The following is a 16,256-nucleotide window of genomic DNA, read 5'->3' as shown; positions in this document are numbered from 1 at the left end:
AGTTAGAGTAAACGTTGCTACTAAAAAAATAATGAACTTGTATACAACATGTCCGTGAACTATTGGAATAAAGCTTTTTATCAAGCCCTCCGCATGAGCCGATTTTAGTGAGTAATGTTTTACCAAGTGCACAGCCAACACGCCAGTATTGCCATAATATAATTTATAAAAACGTCGCTTGTAAAATTATAACATTGGAATAAATATTCGATATCTGGCAACACTACGACACGCACACAGTCACACATATTTTCGAATAACCCAGGAAAGGGTCGCGGAGGAAGCTTGAAGGGGGCGAGGCAAGTGCGTGAAAAAGTTTGTCATGTTTTGAGGGACAAACACTTGCAATAGCTCTATCTATATTTTTCTATAATCTAAGCTTCTTATACAATTTGAATCCAATTTAAAGCATAGGTATTGTAAAATCTGTACCTTAGGGCTAAAAATGCGGAAGTTACATTTTTATCGTTTTTGAGTTAAGTATACAGATTTAAATGTGTATTCACGTTCTGTTAATGCTGAAAAAATGAGAGTCTAATCTCACATGGTTTTCAAAATACTTACTTCTAAAACGACGTTAGTCCAATTATACTTTAGAGCTGAAAGAGTGGATGTTCAATTTAAGTCATTTTTGCTTTAAAATATAGCAAAAAGATAAATTATTGCAAAAGTGCAGAAGTCCAACATCTGGAGTTTTAGTCCGAACGCGAGTGAGTATTTTAACTAACTTTGTTTGACTGTGTTTTTGGCTGTCACCCGTATATTTTAGTGTGTTTAAGGTGAAGCCTTTACTGAGCCGTTTTTAAAGAGGCACCTAGCGGAAAAATACGAAGCTTGCAATTCGAGATTTTTTTTTTGATAATTTACAATTTCAACTGTATTAATTAATAAATATGTATCTGAAAACATTAAAAAGAAAACTATTTTTTATTTTAAGTCAAAGATAAACTTACAATGATTGTAAAAAATGTAATAAAATGTGAATTTGTTGAATCGGACCGCATCTTATTATTACATATATTTTATGGTCATATTCCATCCTTTGCCATTGTCAAATAATATGCTTTCAAAAAAAGCATGCCTTATTCGGTAAGTGATAGAAAAACTTAATAAAGGTAAGTTATCGCCCAAAATACATTTTCAAACATGCGTTTATTGACAATAACTCATAGATTAAATTGTAGTTATGTTATATATATCATTTAATGCTTTCCGGCTTCAACAATTAAAATTCCAAAACATTTTGTAACTACTTGAAAGTATTGTAAGTTAATTTATTCGTTCTTTTATTTATGTCAGTTGATCTAAGATTTAACACTGTGGATCAAACATTTTAATTTAGCTTCATTTTGTTGACGTATTAACGTATCACCATGGTTACAGTGACGAAATGGTATCACCCAGATGTGAAAATAATATATTTGTCAACCGTCTTATAGATATAAATACAAACATTTGTAAATAAATACAATACTATTATGTAAACTTAGATTTGAAACACTGCCAATATTATAATATCAGTATAATGATTGTAATAGATAGATGATATATAATAGTCTGTTGAAAATGTGAAGTGGACTCTTCGTAATCACTAACATGCATAATAAAATAATAATATGGACCCGACTAAAGAAGTCCGAAAATTTTGAGTGCTACACTGTAGAGTTCTGACACAAAATAGTGCAAACTAAATTTTGTCAGTCATACTTATTTATTTTCATTGAACTAAGAATTAAAATTACTGATCGTATTAGTTAGTTATTAAAATTCAATTAAATCCTGAATAAAGCAAACCATAATAGATTATCGATGAAAAATATTCCTCTGTCTATAAAGTATCTGATCTATGTCATTCAATCATGTATAATTTTAGATATTTCAGTTTGGTTAGGCTGGGTTTAATAGAATTTAAAAAAAACCATCTACAATTTGTATTCTTAGTTTAATGAAGACAAATACGTATAATTGATAAAGTTTAGTATATTATTATTATACAATATAAAACAATATATAACATTGAATATAATTAAGTTCCATTAGAATTTAAATTCAAATTCCATCAAGTAGCATCGGTCGATAGTATTAATATTATAACTAAGTTAATTTAGTTTTGTTAAAAAAACATTTTATTATTAAAAAATCGCTATTGCCTATACCGATGTATATACATAATACATTTAATTGATTGTTTTACTAAATTTTTAATCTATTGTATTAACAAATACTATTAAGTAATCACAATCATAAGTAGTTATAGTATTATCACATAGTTTAATTTAAAGTAGGTGAAAGCTCTTACACAAACGTATGGAACGATTTAATTTACCAGAAATTAATGAAATTTCCTTGCTGGTATATGTTACGTAAACTTTCATTACAACTAGAAACTATGTACACAACGACGCAACGGTAAGTTATTATTCAACAACACTGTCTGGTTATGATATAACTTAAAATTAACGTATTTTGTAGAACAATATTTTAGGTTTGTTTGTAGAATTTTTTTGTTATGACAAATTTTTTAACACATTACTGAAGAATTATTTATGATACATTAGAATTATATTATAATATAAACTTTTAAATATGTTCACTCAATTTTCGTTTAGTAGACGACAAAAAAAATAAGAATATAAATACAATTAAAGCAAATTATTCATATTACAAAATGTTGTAGTAGGAATACAGTTATAATTTTTTAAAAGCTGTCAAATTATATAAACATATTCGTTAAGTAAACTCTCTTATTATCCAATCACTGATTCATACGATATATTTCGAGAACGGTGTAGAAAGTTTTAAAAATAATGGCTGTGTAATGAAGAATACATTGAGTTCATTATTATTGTTTTACACTTTTATGTTGAACACAAAAATTGTAAACTATTTACACACAATAAATAAAAGTTTTCTTTAATATAAAATAAAATAGTTTAGATAGTTATAACAATAATAATTAGTGTATTAACGCACAATATTGTGAATGTTTGTCATATATTATTTCGATAAAAGACAGTTATAATATTAAGTAGATACTACCTTTAAATTGTGTGTCAAAATTTTGTTTGTAGAACTTTTGTGTTAAAGAGCTGAATACACTGTGAAATAATCACTGATTTTTGTGTTTTATATTCACTGTAAACTCGCATTTACTATCTACTGTATAGTTTTGTATTACACCATCTAATTTGTGGCAAATTGGTCGAAAGTTGTAAGATAACAACATTAATAAATCAAATGAATACTTACAGTATAATATACGTCAAATTTAATATAAACGAAATACCTTGGTTGTATTATTATGATCACTGGAGTATGAGAACTTTTTATAAAACACTGTGACAAGTTGAAACTTTTTGAGGTAACACAGGGATAAAATATTTTCAGTGCAGAACTGTTGAAACTTTCGAAATACCTTTGTTTGGCGCCTGATTGAGGTAGCGACGTCCAACCAAAGGTGGTTTACCTTGGTTGTGTAAGTCACTTTGCTACGAGAGCCACCGGAAGTGGAACTGTGTTGAGCTGGACTGAAATTCGAAGGCCCGGGCACGCAGCAGCGCGGTCACTCGGGATTCTTATTTCTGGAGGCGCGGGTCGAAGCGCAGTCGAAAAGCGAACGAAATAAGCCGGCAAATGACACGGGTTTCAAGACACGCAGGGTTGACACTTAATGAGCTTATCGCGCGAGCTTTTGGAAACTAGGTATATTATTATATATATTATATCATAAAATAAGCATAATTTGCAACATGACAACATTTACATACCTAATATTATTATAATAATATGCCATATTTGTCGATGCCCTATGTTTTTTTTAGGCTGGACGGCCGTATTGAAAATTTAAATAGAAGTGGGTCACCAAGTAAAATACTATTTTCCGATTTATAAAAAGTGTGTATGATGGAAACTTAGATAAATCGGACATACAATATAAAGAATATACAAATGATTCACAAATAATTGATAATAATATTGTTTTCACACATCTACCAGCAATTTAATGTTGTGTTGATATTGTATAGGTAGGTACATACTTATAAATTCCATAATAATGATTATATTTTGTTAAAGTTCTGGTATTTATGTTAGTACTGTGGTATCATCATCATCATTAGCTAGGGTCGATCCACTGCTGGATCTTCGCATTTCGCTATTAAAATAAAATAAAATAAAATGAAATAAAATAAAATAAAATAAAATAAAATAAAATAAAATAAAATAAAATAAAATAAAATAAAATAAAATGCAATGAAATAAAATAAAATAAAATTTAATTAAAATAAAATGTAATTAAATAAAAATAAAATAAAATGTAATATAATATAATTAAAATAAAATAGAATAAAATAAAATGAAATGAAATGAAATAAAATAAAATGAAATAAAATAAAATAAAATAAAATAAAATAAAATAAAATAAAATAAAATAAAATAAAATATATTCCTTCGTTATTTTCTGCCACGTGCATTCACCGTGAGTTCGTCTATCCAGCGGGGTTTTAGGGCTTGCCTGTGGGAGTTTACTGGCTTTTGGGTACCACTGTATGACGGTATTCGTCTAGCGGTTATATATTAGACGAGCGAAATATGCAGCCATTTCATCTGCTTAGTAACCATATCACGTACTTCTGAGAGCTTCATTATCAATTGGTTTTTTTTTGTGATCATTACGCGTTTTTCCCAGCATACATCTTTTAATGTCACGCTGCACGAATATTGTATACCTATGTAATATAAATATACCGTTAAAGATAAAATAATATTTGTAAACTGCATACAAATACATGACAGACCATAGTATTATGCAGCCCGCGGGCCATAGTTTTCCTATTGTTCGGCTTCTATATATTGACATCTACGTTATGGCGCTGTTTTTGCGATTTAAGTATTACGCGTATTACGCAACGGTTTTAGTTCCAGAAACGGCCGCGTGACGTATACGTCTCGATATAGCCGAAGTCTAATGATGGTGTATCATAATAAATCTGTACCTACTACCGTACACCAAAATAAATAACTGATAAAATTAATTAAAAAATATATAAAATAATAAATAAACAATTATTTTCACACCAAGTATAATAATATTATGGTTTCTATTTATTTTGTTTCCTTGTTTTTTATGACGTTTTAACTCCCGTATACAATAACGATTGAATGTGATTTACGATTATGTACCTTTATTTACTAATATGCACACGATGGCTGAGCGGTAGCGAGTCGGCTTATAATGTCGTCGGTCCCGTATTCGATTCCTAGGTCTGGTAAATTCACGTTTTGTTTTTAAATGAGTAATAATCTAATAGGTTGAGCAAGTGGCTAACATCCATTTCACATAAAAACAAAAATTTGTGACAACCTACAGTTTGTCGACGCCTATATTATGATCCTTTTGGGATCGAACACGATGATGTATGTAATGTAATTAATTAATATATAACCATGGTCATCAGCCTGAATCTAAACACTGCTGGACGAAGGCTTTTCAAAGCTGCCACGTACTTCTGCAGACGTTAATCATTTAATTGATCCAGCGGCCTCCTGGGTACCACTAGATGACTAGATTTGTCCAACGATGGTCCCTTCTTTGAGCTATGTATCAGCCCATTTGGCTAATTAATATAAATTTTTTTAATAATAATCGTATCCAGTTTGAGTGAATTATGACAAAAAATAATATTATAAAGTAATTAAATATTATAAAATTAAGAAATTAATAATATTGACACTCTGAAACTCGACTTTTTGAAAAGATTCAGTTCCGGCTCAAGGTTTGTATTTGGTTTTATGGCGATAAACAACTCATTACCTGTTTCAATAGAGTACCGGAATTTTGTAAAAATTCTTTAATATGCATTCCGTAGCAAATTATAGTACAATAGTTATTTCCGCGATATCTATATTTTATACAATAGTCAGCTACTCAGATGTCCATTGACGCAAATGACAGTAAGTAGCTGACGCGATTAATATACCTAGTATGTCCTACATTATAATGGGTAGATATTATTTTTATGTATAAATAGCGAATAATAATTCATCGGACATGTCACTCGAATCTAAGTACTTGGTCCGTTACTATCGCAGTATATTATGTACTGTCAGTTTATTTATATTAATGTAGAGAGTGTACCCTTGTATTTATATAACCATAAATAAACTCTCACTTCTCCATCATCACGAATAACCACGATCGTATTTCATATACAACACCATCGACCCTCAGATAGACCACTCCCGCAGTTTCATTTCCAGTTATGATTTCAATACAATTTTGTACGGCTAAAACACTTCCCGAAAATGCATCAGTAGCCTGATGCCGAGTACCTTCGCTACATGGAAGTACATTGGAACATGTATATATCTGAGAATGATTGAAGACACATATCCACATTCCAATGTACTTCCATGTAGCGGAGATACTCAGCATTTACCCACTAACCAAATGTTTTGTTCAAAATTGATTTTTTTACCCAGCCTCTCAAAAGGTTACCGACCACCGATAGCAGATAGTGTTTGTTACTTTTTGAAATTCAATTAAACCCTAAATCGAAGTCATAGTCAAAAAATATTCATTTATATATTAAATATCTAAAATTATGCCATTAAACCATACACAATTTTAGATATTTTATAAATAGAAGAATATTTTTATCGTCCATTTGTTTAGTCTAGAATTCACTTATTAACGTATATATGTCTTACTAAGATTAAAAATATAAATTAATAATTTAAGAAATACAAATAAGTAATAAATTAAAATACAAAAATATTTTTCGGAAGTTGGATTCAAACCCACGCCAACAGAACATCAAGTCAATTTGTATACAATTATCGCAGCCTTAGACCGCTCCGCCACCGTGCTCTTCGCGATTTCATGAAAAATTGTAATGAAATACTAATGGTAACATTTTGCGTAACACTCAAATTTGGTGGACAGAATTTTATTTTAATGTCACGGCGAAAGGTTAAACATATATTTATGTTCAAAATGAATCATTAAAAATATTATTTCATTATTTTGAGCACCCTGCGTTCGGCGTGCTCCCGGTGAAATGTGGGCCGCAAGCCAAAATATACGATGAGTTGACTGCATCGCCTAACCGACGGATCCGCTAGCCACCAGCAGTGAAAGGTTCCTACCTCACTATGTATATTCCTAAGTCACCTTTGCCTTATCTTATCATTTGAGATAATCCATCAAAAGTAAAATTAACTTACGTAGAATGCGCATAAGCAGTCGTTTTATTGAGTAACAGTGTTATTAATACTTACACATAGCGTTGTCAGTTAGGTTAGGTTAAATGGTAGCACCTGTATGATTGAACTTTTTTATATTTTTTATGTATATTTTTAATACTTACTAGGATAAAATAAAAATTTTATGGTTTTTTAAGAATACATATTTCAAATACGAGCTTTGAATTAATACATAATTTAATAGTTATTAATTAAATTACTTTGTTTAGGTATTTATGATTCAAGAATATTAGAGGATTGATAACTAAATGGATAAAGATAAAAATGATTGATCAAATGCGTTCGAATCTTTTAATCCAATTAGTTTTTTTAGTATTTTTTTTATTATTATTAATATTTTGCTCCTTTTTTCCATGAGTACTCTTAACTTAAAGTCACGTCACGGCCGCAGTCTTGGGTAACTGCTCCTGATACATTTCCAGTCATAAAAATTATGCTGTGTATCCAAACGAAGAGTTCCGTAATACGCCCAATGAAGACCGGGTGTGGTGTGGTGTAAATTGTACGTATTACATCAATTCACCGTAGCAGAGTTTGCCGTGAGCTTTCTTATCTGACATGAAAAGATGGAGAGAAAAAAATATAAGTGGTTCGTGGAGCATTGCAGACAATAATGTTCCGATTTTATTAGATCCTAACCTAACCTAACAAATAATCCAGTATATCGGCTATTTTAAAAGTTGTTTGCCGCTGGTTACATGTAAACCGACCAGAACCGTGTTTTATTTAGACATGAATTTTATCTCAGTTTTATACGATCCAAAGAGGTTGGACGGTCTTTAATATATGACCATATATTTCCGATACAAAGCGCACACGGTGACACACTTCACCGTATGGGTGCCCGGACAAAACAGAACATGCCAAAACAGAACAGTGACAAAACAGAACAGCCAGGGGAAAAGATAGATTAGATTAGATAGAAGATTAGATTCTAGCGATTAGGAATGCTGAAATTAGGCATATAATTTAATTTATTATGGCGTATTGAAAATCTGTGCTATTAAAAATTTATCAACATAATAGATATAGGACAATTTCAATATTAAATTTATATTTTTCCTGAAAGGTCATAGTTATATTTATCGTTGTTCTGTTTTGTCACTGTTCTGTTTTGTCATGTTCTGTTTTGTGATGGAACCGTTAATAACATGCATTTACTGATATCTTCAAATTTGAATGTAAATTACTATTCAAAATTCGGTTTTATATACAATTTTACATGATTAACATTCCTGTTACTGTATTGTCACATGAGGTTACCCAGCCCAATAAACTGAAAATATTTCAATTAATATGCACTTTATCATTTTAATATTTAGACTAGTTATAGAATCATCAATATAAGATCTAATTAAAATGTTATTATTTACAAAGTCGATAGCATTATCCAGTAAAAAACATATAATTGATAGGTATTCGTCAGATTTTATTTACATGTCATTAATTATAATTAATGCACATTGAAAATACAGCGTCGCATTCCACTATGAACAAAAGAGATAGATCTAAACTAAACGTATTTATATGCGACAAAGAGAGACATTCAATTATTGTGAGAAAAATATGTGAAATTAAGGGGTGTGTATGATCAAGATAGTATTACGATTTGCAGACTGTAAAAATGTAAAGAAATACTCATATGATTATTTAATTAAGTTTTGATGCCTTAATCATTTTATATATAAAACAAATAACAATTAATAATAATGTTGAAACCTTATTTGACTTATTTTTGTTGCCAAAATATACATTTCTTTTTTGGCTTTTATTGACTGTAATATTGTTAATCTCTGACGGTGACTCAAGGTGACATAACCAGAACGGACTGAATGTATTAGCATCGTAAAGAAAAGATGAAAAAGCTTAATTATCATTACAACACCTTGATTGCTACATATAATAATGGTAATAATTTCACCCTAAAATAACTCTTAAGTAAACATTAACATCCTTATATATACGTTATGTGTAATGGCGGGTCCAGACGCGTGTAATGTAACGTGTAATGTAACGCAAATTAAGTATGGATGGCACACGATCTCAACGTGAATCCTGTTATTATTCGAGTTCTCGAGCACTGCGAGCGCTTTTGTGTTCATGTTAAAACCGACTGTCAGTGCAGTGTTACCAAGTCAAAATTTAAAATTTCAGTAGATTTTGACAAAAAATTCAGTAGATTTCATAAAATATCAGTAGATTTTAAAAAATGTGGTTTATTAGATATGATTTAAAACTAATAAGAATAACAATAACTAATAATATTAATTTATTGTAAACAATGATGATATTATGGGTAAAATGGCGCTCTTGGGTAGAGTTACAATGCTTTTTATGTCAATTTAGAAGTGTATAACATCAAAAAAGGTCATGCGTAAATCATTTCAAGTTTATTATTAAAAGAATCATCAGTTAATTTACAATTATGGAGAAACACAAATATCAGTAGATTTCTTGAATTTCGAAAAAAAATCAAAAATTCAATATATTGGCAAAAAATATCAGTTGATCTACTGAAATTTCAGTAGATATGGCAACATTGTATCGATGGATCAGCAAGAACGTCATTACGAGCATTACATGTAAAAGGCCAGCCACACGCTCATGCTTCACCACGGTATTGCCTGCGCAAACCGGTTTGCGCAGACAAACCCGTAAGTGTGGACGGCAAAAGTGTACACCGCGCAAACCAAAAAGTGCGGCCTGCGCAAAATTTGACTAGCTTGAAATTTTAACTGCGCAAACCGAGTTTTATAAGCCGCGCTCACTTCGTTGAAAGTTACGGTCTTTTTTCATTCATACTTATTTGTTTTCGTTGGATTAAGAATAGGTACATAATATTACACATATTGTTGGTACGTTTTTTAAATTCATTAAGCTCTGCCTAAACAAAATCACAATAGATAAAAAAAAATATTATATCTATAAAATATTCATATTTATGTATGATTTAATTGCATAATTTTAGATATTTTATAGATAGACTAGTATTTTTTGACTATTATCTATTATGGCTTGGTTTTCGCATAGTTTAATTGAATTTTAATAACTAACCAACACCATCTGTAAATTGTAGTCTTATTTCAATGAAAACAAATACGTATGACTGACAAAGTCTAGTGTGCACCATTAATGGCGGATCTTAACAGCGTACCTCCACCCTTCGCCACTAGTATATATTATATTTAGGCAAAAAATGCTGATTTATATGCGAGTGTATGTATCTTCTCGGTAGCCATTGTTTGGTCCACTTGGATCTGGAGGATTTATTTCTTTTTTTTTTAACCAATAAACAATAGAAAAACGCTTGTGACAAAACAAATCGTCACTTGACGACATTGCTGCGATTCCGAAAAACAGTGTTTTCACGACGCTGACTTCTGTCGTAACGTAATGAGTTTTGCGCAGTTTTACTTGTGCCGTGTGGCCATGCGAGAGCATTCCATTTTTTTTGCACAGGCAAAACCGCGCAGGCAAGTTGCTGCCGTGTGGCCGGTGCATAAAGATCGTAGCTACGTCCAAACGACAAATTCGCGTTACATTACAAGCGTCTGGACGCGGCATAAGGACTTATTTAAAGATTCCTGTTCGCTATTAATAATGTAAGTATTGGAATTGATTTGTTTGCACATACGTAATTATATGGTTAGGTATAAATTGAGTCTATCAAAGCACAAAGTTGCTTTGTTGTTTATTTTAGCTTCCGTCAGTGGTATACATAATTTCATTATAATATTAGTATATTATATTAAATTTAAGTATTAATAGAGTTACTAACTAATTGTATTAGATCGTACAATTTTAATTGAAACTAGACTATAAAATTAGTAATGTTTTCGCCGACGTGGTGTGTACAGCTGCACCTATCCACTGCTGGATGAAGACCTCTCCAAGCTGATTCCACTCCACGTATCTCCGCAAAACTTAATCATTTCATCGATCCAGTGGCCTCTAAGTCTACCTTGCGAACGTTTCGTACCTATTGAGTACCACTAGATTACTAGATCTGTCCAGCGATTATCTCTTCTTCGAGCTATGTGGCCAACCTATTTCCATTTTAGGTTTTTATCGAACTTTATTATATCGCAAACCCATGTCTGTTTTCTTATCCAATCATTCCGCGTTATGCCCAGCATGCACCTTTCCATACCACGCTGTGCTACTTTAAGTTTGAGGATCTCTATTTTACTTAGGGTTCATGTTTCACACGCATATGTGATTACGGGAAGCACACACTGGCTGAATACTTTTCGCTTGATGCACAATGGAAGGTCATTTTTGAAGATATTATTCAGGAGGCCAAAAGCACTCAAGCCCAGTTTTACTCTGCTAATAATTTCATAATAATATATACATACACCTATAGACACTTGTTGTCCCAGATAGATGTAGTTTTTTTCTTGTTCGAGCAGAGTGCCATTGATGGGGATCTCTTTTTGGCCCGCAAGCAGTTGAACGTGACTTTCGTCTTTGTTACCAAACCTGTTGTTTTCAAGCCTACTTGTTGACTTCAATGAAGTTTTTAGAAAAAAATTGATAGGATAATTATTCGGAGGCCTGTAGAGGTATATAAGCTCCAATTAGGATCGATTGTGATAATTTGAAATACATTATAATATTTTAAATATTTATTAATCTTTATTCAGCATACTATTCTGTGAACTCACTTGCTTAGAGATTAATATTATCTTCCTACTGTATGTTAATTTCCTTCATTGAGATAAGTGAGATTATTTCACTAGGACGCCACTGTGGAAAGTCCCAATAAATTTCCTAGAAACCGTACCTACTCCAAAATATCGTTTCAAGGCGAAATAACTGTGGTAGGCGAGCGTCTGAGCTTAAAGCTTTGATTTGGTTTTAACTTTGAAGCTCATGAAAGGTGCGGATGTCATAACAAAGTCATTTGCAGTAAACGGTTTGCCACCTAAGCGGTCCCTACTGTAAAACCTGTCTTTAATACTTCGGTCAATATCAAATAAGATATTATTCAAAAATAAGCTTTACAATTTACATCAATGTTTATTTTAATAACGTAACATTGGTTAAATAAACTTTACTCGACTGTATTTACGTATAAAAATGACTTTTGAATTTATTATTGTACCAACTCTTTAATTGTGTTAACTGTAAATTTTTCGTCGAATTGTATTAATTAAAATAAAACACAATATTATAAAGTTTTAATAGTATTTATACAAGTTACAATATTCGAGAAATGGACAGCTTATACAATTATTAAGTTGAGGGGTTCAGAATTTTTATTAGGAAAATCGTGTTGAGCGGGAAAAATAATTATTATTTCAAATATTATTAGTAAGCTTCTGAAAAATAAGTACGTATTGGAACAGCACAAACATACATACCTACCCCTTCAAACCAACCCACATTGCACTACGCGAAACCCTGTATTTGGACGTAAAGCATTACAAGTTGTTTATACCTGCGAATACTTACAGGAGCAGTTACCCAACAATGACATTGGACTGCACATAGACACTTCTTGCAGTATAAAGCTCTGAGCATTGTGTTTCCTAGAAAGCCACGACAGCCAGTCAAGATTTGACTGGTATAACGGTCCGGAGTAATTGAAGTTAATGTAGTTTAGGAAATATTGATGTAGAGCAGCGATTTCCAAGCTGGGAGGCGTGAAAAGTTTCACACAATTAATGTAGCCACAGGTTTGTAGTTTCCAAATACTTATTTTATAAAATGGCCGCTAGATATAAACTACATAAAATAGTCCTATAAAAGGTTGTTTGCAAACCTGTCTGAAAATATGGAGACTAATATTGTTTTATAATACCTCACTTCTATAGTATATTGTGAAGCGCGCTGGCTATCTCGTGAACAAATGAAATAAAAGGGTCAAATCATAATGTTGAAATTTGAGGCTAATTTGTTAAGGAACGATAATTTTGTTGTTGAACATGTCTATTTGGTTGAAAGTTAAAAAAATGAGTGAATAAATCAATGCAGGGACCACTAATGCATTCACTGATTTAAAAAGACGAAGTAAAGCCATTCTTAAAATATTGGAGCTTTGGAAATCAAAATTACAAAAAAAAATAAGTTCGCCATGTTTCCACTTTCAAATGATTTGTGCGCCAGATACATTGAAGCAAACAAAAATCTATTTACTGAATTCTTGGTTAGTTTGGGAATGCACTTTTCACGTTATTTTATTAATAGTAAAGAAAGTCGCCGGCGGCGCTGCTGTCTTTAAGGGCTATTAAACATTTTAAATATCTGGTTCTGCGTTGCAATTTGACGTGATTTGATATGATGATTGATATACTTAAATGATAATTTTTTATATAATATTATGATGATATTTAAAAAGGTGTCTGTATTATTTACTGAAATAAAGGGGGGGGGAAGGCGCCCAGATTAGATTTTCTTAATAGGGATGCGTAGTAACATAAAGTTTGGCCATCAAAGACCGTGGGTTGGGGGCTCGTTTCAGGATGTATAGGCCATGACTTTTGTTTTCAAAATATTATTTTTCTGTATAAAATTATACTTAAGTAGGTACTTATGTTTTTATTTTAATTTTATTTATTATTAATATTATTTTATATATATTCTTCTCTTTTGTGAGGGTAATATTTTGTTATAATTTAAATCTCATGTTGTGTACGTCTTGAATTTAGATTTGTTATATCCATAATGTTTTGTTTTCTTAAATAAATAAATAAATGACTTAGTGTAATAGAGTTTGTTATAAACCTAAAATTAAATTTCGCTGAATAAATAGTGCCCACGTTGGCTGAGTGGCTTAAGCGCCGGATTATATTATATCGTGAGTTCCAAGTTCAAATCCTGAGTCTGGCAAATTCACATATTGCTTTTCAATTTATGTTTGAAGTCAGAGTATGGACCTAATAGATTGAGCAAGTGGCTAACATCCATTTATCATAAAAACAAAACCTGTTAACACAAACCTCCACTCTATGGAGGCTCATATGATACTAAATTAGTATCGGACATAGTTAATAGAAGAAAATGATCAAATAGATAAAAGAAAATACAATAATTAGTGAAACTAAAAGGTAGAAAACGTCGGAAAGGAGAATAATATAGTATAAATAAAATGGAAGTACGTAAAAAATTGAATCAGCTTCAAGAGGCCTTCATCCAGCTGAATATAGATCGTGGTTGATGATGATTATAATGTATTCCTTTGGTTGTCAAAAAGGCCATCGCGTCTTCTCACTTTATTTATGAAGATGGATAAATGAAGACAAACAAATAATTAAGTTTCCGCCGGAAATATATTAATTTGAAATTTTACTACTGCGGTTCTTAGGTTGTGAACTAGTTTGCAAATGAATGTATGTAGGTACTGTTGTTTAACGAGATGATTCAATGAAAATAACATTCTGTATACCAGAGGTAAACTACGGTATATCCAAAATGACAACTTTACAGGAGAGACGAATTTGTGATTATTGGTAGGTACTTTCAACTTCTGGCATTCGTGAATGGAAAAAGATAAAATTTATTTATTTATCAAAACAAACATATTTTCTCGTGTTCTATTATAATATGTATATAATTATTATTATTATTTAACGCTCATAATGGAGATACATTTGTTTACCTTGAAATCTGTTGGTAGTATACTATAAAATATGCTAAGTAATAAACAACTGTAAGCCCAAGGGTTTTTTTTAATTGACTCCTTGGGATTGGGAAGAAATGCAACAAATACACATTTTTTTTTTTTAAATAAAAGGGTAAATTTAAATTTTAATTAATATATATTATAATAAAATTAATATATATTATAATAAATATAATAAAAGCATATTTTATTGTGTACCACCAATAGATTTCGAGGTAATCAAATGTATCTCCATTATGAGTGTTAAAAATAATAGTAATAATAAAATATATTCATAGTATATTAGAACGCGAGAAAATATGCTTGTTATGATAAATAAATAAATTTGATTTTTTTTCCATTCACGAATGCCATAAGTTGAAAGTAACAAAAATCACAAATTTGTCTCTCCTGTGTAGTTGTCATTTGGATATACCGTAGTTAACCTCTGGTATACATATGCTTCGTGCGAATAAGCTCCGAGGTTTAAACAATTGTAACATGGACTTACCATTGTTTACCGCTGTAGTCGGATTATAAGTTTCATCAAAAGAATTGTATGTTTTTGTACTGTTGTTTACCTCTAATAGTTATGGAGTTACAATGACATTTTTAATTTTTAACTTTTATAATAAGAGTAATATGAGTTACAGCTGTTTACCACGTATGCATGATAAGTAATGAAGTAACAATATAACAATAACTCCATTTCACGATTTTTGGGAGTTACAATAGTTTACCTCTGGTATACAGCATTAATGGATTTGTTAAGTAGTGGCATTGAAAAATATTTTACTATTACGAGTATATTTCTAAACAAGTAATTCATTGAAAGCTGTAAAAATTTTATATTTTAAATTAATTAGAGCGTTAGGTTTTATCAGAGATGAGCATTCATTAAATCCAGCAATCAATTATTGAATTGAATGTGGTTTTGCTTTGAAGTGAGAATATAATGAAAATAAACCTGAAAAAGAGGCTACTATGGAAAATGATTAGATTAGCTGCAGTCAGATTGTAATTTTACTTTGTAACTTTTTTTTTCTTCTTTTGCCATATCCGCCCCTTAACTGGAGCATATGGACACCACGCGGCGCCTCCAAGAATCTCTGTCGTTTCTTCGTTCCAGGTCAAACCAGCATCCCGTAGCTCCGCCGTATACACTCTGTAGATTGTATTTAGCGGCCTTCCAGGATGCCGGAATCCGGTCGGCTTGAAGAACAGGCAAGCCAGGTTGAAGTTCTCTTCTGGCATCCGCAGCACGTGACCGAGCCAGGTCCAACGTCGCCTCTTCACTTTCAGCGTGATGAGAGGCTGCTTGGTGCGTTCTCTTATCTCCTCGTTGCTCCTAAAGTCATACCACCGCACATCCAGTATTCGTCGCAAA

The 16,256-nt window shown here is 31.3% G+C and overlaps 1 protein-coding gene across 2 annotated transcripts in view; it reads right to left on the bottom strand.

Annotated features, from left to right (window-relative positions):
* LOC147075589 (D-beta-hydroxybutyrate dehydrogenase, mitochondrial) overlaps positions 1-3,529 on the bottom strand; it is a 247,599-nt gene extending 244,070 nt beyond the window's left edge. Inside the window, exon 1 of one of the 2 annotated variants that reach the window (XM_085941907.1) lies at positions 3,287-3,529. The gene's annotated coding sequence lies outside the window, so the exon portion shown is untranslated. The remainder of the gene's footprint in view (positions 1-3,286) is intronic. The other variant, XM_085941906.1, reaches the window with a different exon arrangement.
* Positions 3,530-16,256: the final 12,727 nt, after the last annotated feature.

The sequence above is a fragment of the Rhyacophila brunnea genome, unplaced genomic scaffold (genome assembly GCF_057557595.1).
Source record: "Rhyacophila brunnea isolate RB1 unplaced genomic scaffold, BYU_Rbru_1.0 scaffold_14, whole genome shotgun sequence".
Classification (NCBI taxonomy): domain Eukaryota; kingdom Metazoa; phylum Arthropoda; class Insecta; order Trichoptera; family Rhyacophilidae; genus Rhyacophila; species Rhyacophila brunnea.
The sequence above is the reverse complement of the archived record's forward strand: the minus strand, read 5'-3'. Positions and strand labels throughout refer to the sequence as shown.